Source organism: Oncorhynchus keta, chromosome 6 (assembly GCF_023373465.1).
Source record: "Oncorhynchus keta strain PuntledgeMale-10-30-2019 chromosome 6, Oket_V2, whole genome shotgun sequence".
In the NCBI taxonomy this organism is placed as follows: domain Eukaryota; kingdom Metazoa; phylum Chordata; class Actinopteri; order Salmoniformes; family Salmonidae; genus Oncorhynchus; species Oncorhynchus keta.
In genome coordinates, this window is record NC_068426.1 from 20,770,980 (window position 1) to 20,778,278 (window position 7,299).

General features: G+C 49.6%; 1 pseudogene; it reads left to right on the forward strand.

Moving 5' to 3' along the window:
* Positions 1–478: 478 nt before the first annotated feature.
* On the forward strand, positions 479–6,610 carry LOC118384848 (uncharacterized; annotated as a pseudogene).
* Positions 6,611–7,299: the final 689 nt, after the last annotated feature.

Sequence of the window (7,299 nt, forward strand, 5' to 3'; positions counted from 1 at the left end):
ACCTATATAATAGGCGGTGTAAGAGGAAAGCCCATACAATTGTCAGAGAGTCCAGTCACCTAAGACTGTTTTCTCTGCTACCGCATGGCAAGCGGTACCGAAGCACCAGTCTAGGACCAAAAGGCTCCTTAACAGCTTCTACCCCAAGCCATAAGACTGCTGAACAATTCATCAAATGGCCACCGGACTATTACATTGAGTAGCTAATGCCCCCCTTCATTTGTTTTGTACACTGCTGCTACTCGCTGTTTATTATCTATGCATAGTCACTTCACCCCTACCGACATGTACAAATACGAGTGTACAGTTTCATATATTGTTGTCATGTGTTCTTTGCGCAGAATTGTCAATGTGATAATGGCCCTGTCATTGGCAGTTACAATCAGGGTCATTACCACACCTGAAGGTGTTATGCAATTGGCTAGTTTTACAAACCAATGTGTGGGTATAAAAAGGTATGCATTAACAATGTGTAATAATGGCTGCTTTGGCAATGTTGGAAGATTTGGCAACTGGAAGAATTCAGAGAGAGAGAATTTTCAGAGACCAGCAAGATTTTCTGGCAAATGATGATGAGTGGTTTATGAGCCGGTTCCGATTACCAAGAGCTGTTCTCTTGGATCTCTGCTCTGTAGTGGGCCCAGCTTTACAGAGAATCACCTGCAGAAACCAAGCCATGCCTGTCCCACTGCAACTCCTTGGCAACCTCGTTAATAGCGTTGATGGTGTCACTTTGCGTTTGCAGGACTGCATCTGTGAGGACACGGGCGGTGGAGGGTTGTGACGCACGAGGTGCAGTGGAGACGCCGGGGCTGGGCGTACTCAGCTCCTACTCCGCTGCAGCACCACCTCCCCAGTGGAACACTCAGCTCCTGCTCAGCTGCAGCACCACCTCCCCAGTGGAACACTCAGCTCACCTCCCCAGTGGAACACTCAGCTGCTGCAGCACCACCTCCCCAGTGGAACACTCAGTTCCTGCTCAGCTGCAGCACCACCTCCTCAGTGGAACACTCAGCTCCTGCTCAGCTGCAGCACCACCTCCCCAGTGGAACACTCAGCTCCTGCTCAGCTGCAGCACCACCTCCTCAGTGGAACACTCAGCTCCTGCTCAGCTGCAGCACCACCTCCCCAGTGGAACACTCAGCTCCTGCTCAGCTGCAGCACCACCTCCTCAGTGGAACACTCAGCTCCTGCTCAGCTGCAGCACCACCTCCCCAGTGGAACACTCAGCTCCTACTCCGCTGCAGCACCACCTCCCCAGTGGAACACTCAGCTCCTGCTCAGCTGCAGCACCACCTCCTCAGTAGAACACTCAGCTCCTACTCCGCTGCAGCACCACCTCCTCAGTGGAACACTCAGCTCCTACTCCGCTGCAGCACCACCTCCCCAGTGGAACACTCAGCTCCTACTCAGCTGCAGTGGCACCACTCAGCTGCAGCACCACCTCCTCAGTGGAACACTCAGCTCCTACTCAGCTGCAGCACCACCTCCCCAGTGGAACACTCAGCTCCTGCTCAGCTGCAGCACCCACCTCCCCAGTGGAACACTCAGCTCCTACTCAGCTGCAACACCTCCCCAGTGGAACACTCAGCTCCTACTCAGCTGCAGCACCACCTCCCCAGTGGAACACTCAGCTCCTACTCAGCTGCAGCACCACCTCCCCAGTGGAACACTCAGCTCCTACTCAGCTGCAGCACCACCTCCCCAGTGGAACACTCAGCTCCTACTCAGCTGCAGCACCACCTCCCCAGTGGAACACTCAGCTCCTGCTCAGCTGCAGCACCACCTCCCCAGTGGAACACTCAGCTCCTGCTCAGCTGCAGCACCACCTCCCCAGTGGAACACTCAGCTCCTGCTCAGCTGCAGCACCACCTCCCCAGTGGAACACTCAGCTCCTGCTCAGCTGCAGCACCACCGACCCCGCTGGAACACGCAGCGACTAAAAACAATAGAAAATGTCACCATTGTTTGTGTAAATACATGTTTAAACACAACATGAATGCATTTGGTTTACTCTTTTCAAAAGAGGGAATACTAATTACATACCTGGATCATCCGGTGCGTCTTGCATGTCCGTGTCCCCCTCCACCACCTGTCACTCTTCCACTCAGGAGGGATTCCCCTATAATACCTGCAAGTTGCTCATCAAGTGTGTTGAGCTCCGGTGTCCCCTTTCCCCCGCCTGTGGCACAAACACTTTCTCTGTAAGTCTATGCCCCTTTTGGCCTCCACTTTGATGTTTTTATTTCTGAGAGGGTCAGACCTTTTGAGCCAGCAGCATTCATAGCGTCGGCTACATGTTGCCACTCTTAACGCCTTCTTGTAATTTGTAATTCCCAAACTGTGTCCACCAAACAATATATTTTTTCTTGCTTCAACCTCACCTAAAAGAACTTCCATTTCACACTTGGTGAAATTTCATTTTTTAGCATTTCTGTCGGGTTTCGCCTCATTGTCGTCATGCAGTCAGTGTGAATGAATATTAATTAGGGGCGTTTCGCTGACCATTTATTGGCAACCATGCAGCAACCAAAACACACAAGCAATTTTACATCAGAATGGCTGAAAGCAGCAAATATACATTTTTTGGAATGACCTAGTCAAAGTCCAGACCTAAACCCATTTGAGATGTAGCAGTACCTGAACCGAGCAGTTTGTGTGCGAAGACCCACAAATGTCTCTGAGTATAAGCAGTTCTGCATGGAAGAAATGAGCCAAAATTCCTCCACAAAGATGTGAGAGAATGATCAACAACTACAAGGCGTTTGGTTGCAGTCATTGCAGCTAATGGTGGCGCAACCAGTTATTGAGTGTAATTACTTTTTTACACTGGTGTATTGGGTATTTTATAACTTTTCTAATTAAATAAATGAAATACGTATGCATGTGTTATTTGTTTACTTAGGTTTCCTTTATCTAATATTAGGTTTTGTTTGAATATCTGATAACATTAAGTGTGAAAAACAGGCAAATATAGAGAAAATCAGAAAGGGGCAAATACTTTTTCACAGCACTGTAGCTAGCTAGCTGACATTATGCATAGTCTTTGGATGTCACTCCTGCCATCCATCACGCACACCTGCCTTCCCTCGTCACACGCATCAGCGATATTGGACTGACATGGACTCACTCAATCACCTGTTTTTTACCTTCCATATATTTGTCAGTTCTCCAGCTCTGTTCCCCACTGCTGCATTGATTGTTATGTGTTTGTCACCCGATTGCTGACTCTGTTCCTGTCTCGTTCCATGCCCGTTCCCTTGCTGACTCTGTTCCTGTCTCGTTCTATGCCCGTTCCCTATTAAATGTTTGACTCCCTGTACCTGCTTCGCCTCTCCAGCGTCGTCCCGTGACAGAATGCAGCAGCCAACACACGAAGCATCGGGGAGTACTGGTGTTCCGGTTGGTGGTGACGTTGGTCCTAGGTCGCCACCGATGGAACCGGGGGTGCCTAGCCAGCTCGTCAGGCTTCCACGCCCTAACTGGCTCGAGAGGTTTCGTTGGCTCGGAAGGCGCCCATCCCACGTCGAGCCTCAGCTGGATCGTCAGGTCTGTTTCGCCCAGCCGGTCCAGGAGATTTAATTTTTTGTTTTTTAGAGATGTCGGGGTGGATTCTGCCGCCAATGGAACCGGGGGTGCCTAAGCCAGCTCGTCAGGCTTCCAAGCCCTGGCTGGCTCGAGAGGTTTCCTTGCCTCAGCCGGCTCGCCAGGCTCCCATGTCTTGGCCGGTTCGCCCAGGTGGGGCGCCGGGTGGCGCTCGAGGGCACCAGGCTGCCCTGCATCACGCACTCCTGCCATCATCAATTATGCACACCTGCCTTCCCTTGTCACATGCATCAGCAATATTGGATTCATCTGGACTCACTCAATCACCTGTTTTTTTCCTCCCCTATATTTGTCAGTTCTCCAGCTCTGTTCCCCACTGCTGCATTGATTGTTATGTGTTTGTTACCCATGTGCTGAAGCTGTTCCTGTCTAGTTCTATGTCCGTTCCCTATTAAATGTTTGACTCCTTGTACCTGCTTCGCCTGTGACACTTCCCGTCTCCCATACAGAGAGCCTCACCTCTCCCTCTTCCCATTTCACACATATAGAGAGACTCATCTCTCCCTCTTCCTGTCTCACACACATCTCTCCATCTTCCCTGGTCTCCTCGGCTCCCCAAGAGAAAGAGGAGTACCTTGCATGGCGTCAGAACCAGGAGGATGATAAAGGGCACACTCTGGACCGCCCCACTGTTTTCCGCTGGACTGGACCTGGAAAGGAGGTCTCTCTGTCTGGAGATTCCCTAACCAGGAGGTGGGTTAGCAGCCCTGGGAAGGGCATCATACTCATAACATTATTGTTGACTTGCCTATGGTGCAATTTGTGAGTGTGTATATGCACTTATAATGATGCTCCCCTTCAGGCAGATCCACAATAGCCACAAAGTTTTTGTGACTGAAAGATAGAACACACTGACAGTAAGAATAAGTTCTATGTGGACGGAACATGGACTCATGACCCAGCTGAGGTGAGCAGTGTGTTTTGGGACCAGAACCACCTATGTTTTACATGTTGTAATGGCTCTGATGGAGAACCAATGTTTACTTAGTCATTCTTATATGGATGATAAATAGCTAACAGATTTGAAGTTTGAGTCCACTGTAGATTGCTGGTTTTGGTCCCCCAGCCTGTTGTAACCTACCAGCTAGGCACAGTCAACAACGTCATCCAAGTGAAGAAGATTGACTTTGAGGTGTTTGATGCAGTTATGATGGACTCACAGAAGTGCTCTTATACACTGTGCTCTTCACAGATGAAAGCAGGTTCACACTGAGCACATGTGACAGACGTGACAGAGTCTGAAGACGCTGTGGAGAACGTTCTGCTGCCTGCAACATCCTCCAGCATGACCGGTTTGGCGGTGGGTCAGTCATGGTGTGGGGTGGGATTTCTTTGGGGGGGCCGCACAGCCCTCCATGTGCTCGCCAGAGGTAGCCTGACTGCCATTAGGTACTGAGATGAGATCCTCAGACCCCTTGTGAGACCATATGCTGGTGCGGTTGGCCCTGGGTTCCTCCTAATGCAAGACAATAATAGACCTCATGTGGCTGAAGTGTGTCAGCAGTTCCTGCAAGAGGAAAGCATTGCTGCTATGGACTGGCCCACCCGTTCCCCAGACCTGAATCCAATTGAGCACATCTGGGACATCTCTCCATCCACCAACGCCACGTTGCACCACAGACTGTCCAGGAGTTGGCGGAAGCTTTAGTCCAGGTCTGGGAGGAGATCCCTCAGGAGACCATCCGCCACCTCATCCGTAGCATGCCCAGGTGTTGTAGGGAGGTCATACAGGCACGTGGAGGCCACACACACTACTGAGCCTAATTTTGACTTGTTTTAAGGACATTACATCAAAGTTGGATCAGCCTGTAGTGTGGTTTTCCACTTTCATTTTGAGTGACTCCAAATCCAGACCTCCATGGGTTGATACATTTGATTTCCATTGATCCGTTTTGTGTGATTTTGTTGTCAGCACATTCAACTATGTAAAGAAAAAAGTATTTAATACGAACATTTCATTCATTCAGATCTAGGATGTGTTATTTTAGTGTTCCCTTTATTTTTTTGAGCAGTGTATGTCAGGTCAGTGTCCACAACCTGTTTACCCTTGCATAACGCCAGAGCCACGTATTAAGGAAGTAGGGCCGTTGAGCTTTCTGCATTAATGATGCATCTTTAACATTCTATGGCAGCCATGTTAGCACCCCAGTCATATTTCATGCAATGTAACTGAATGTCTAGAATTAGAACAACATTCTAAAAGTTGGCCCAACTCCCGAAATACAGACTCTGCATAACACTAATGAGTGTAACCAAGTTATGCTACTGTATTGGAAAATGTCTCCATGATGCTAGAAAGTTAGATGGTAACTGGTAATAGCAAAATATTAACAAGACAAATATTGATGTTCAATCTCGCATTGTATTTGCCATCTGTTTGTGAGTTAGACCTGTCCAGCTCCCCTCCTGGACCGTACCACCAGGACCCTACATTCCCAAGCAGGAAGATAAGTCTCTGCCCATTCTGCCACCTCACCTGCTACAGGTCATTCTAAAAAAGCACACGGGAATCTCTGAGTACAAGATGACAACAACTGAATCCAAACCCTCATAGGAATATCAATGATGAAGACATGACAGAGCGGTTCATGTCATTGACAGTAATGTGCATGCACTGAAGAAAGATGTTTGCTTTCCCTCATCAGTGTGACCCTGCATTGCTTCCAGAACCCAACCATGTCATGCTCAATCACCTCTACTCCCTGTCCATTAAGGTAAGACCAGAGAGCGATCAGAAAGATTAAATCAAAGACATCAAGCATTAGTAGATTGATTGAAAGTGTGCAAGATGGAACAGAATGAATCAGAATGAGAGGTAAAGGGAAATGTCATGTATGTGCTAATGGAGTTCTATATTTCTCTCTCTCTCTCTCCTCTCAGGATGGTGTGATTGGTGCTTAGTGCAACTCATCGCTACAAGAAGAAGTATGTCACCACCCTGATGTATAAGCCAGAGTCCTGTGGCTGTACAAGCCTGTCTGGCCAGAGGCCTGTGGCTGTATAAGCCTGTCTGACCAGAGGCCTGTGGCTGTATAAGCCTGTCTGGCCAGTGGCCTGTGGCTGTATAAGCCTGTCTGACCAGAGGCCTGTGGCTGTATAAGCCTGTCTGGCCAGTGGCCTGTGGCTGTATAAGCCTGTCTGGCCAGTGGCCTGTGGCTGTATAAGCCTGTCTGGCCAGTGGCCTGTGGCTGTATAAGCCTGTCTGACCAGAGGCCTGTGGCTGTATAAGCCTGTCTGGCCAGTGGCCTGTGGCTGTATAAGCCTGTCTGACCAGAGGCCTGTGGCTGTATAAGCCTGTCTGACCAGTGGCCTGTGGCTGTATAAGCCTTTCTGGCAAGAGGCCTGTGGCTGTATAAGCCTGTTTGACCAGAGGCCTGTGGCTGTATAAGCCTTTCTGGCAAGAGGCCTGTGGCTGTATAAGCCTGTCTGGCCAGAGGCCTGTGGCTGTATAAGCCTTTCTGGCAAGAGGCCTGTGGCTGTATAAGCCTTTCTGGCCAGTGGCCTGTGGCTGTATAAGCCTGTCTGACCAGTGGCCTGTAGCTGTATAAGCCTGTCTGTCCAGTGGCCTGTGGCTGTATAAGCCTGTTTGACCAGAGGCCTGTGGCTGTATACGTCCATCTGACAAGAGGCCTGTGGCTGTATAAGCCTGTCTGGCCAGTGGCCTGTGGCTGTATAAGCCTTTCTGGTAAGAGG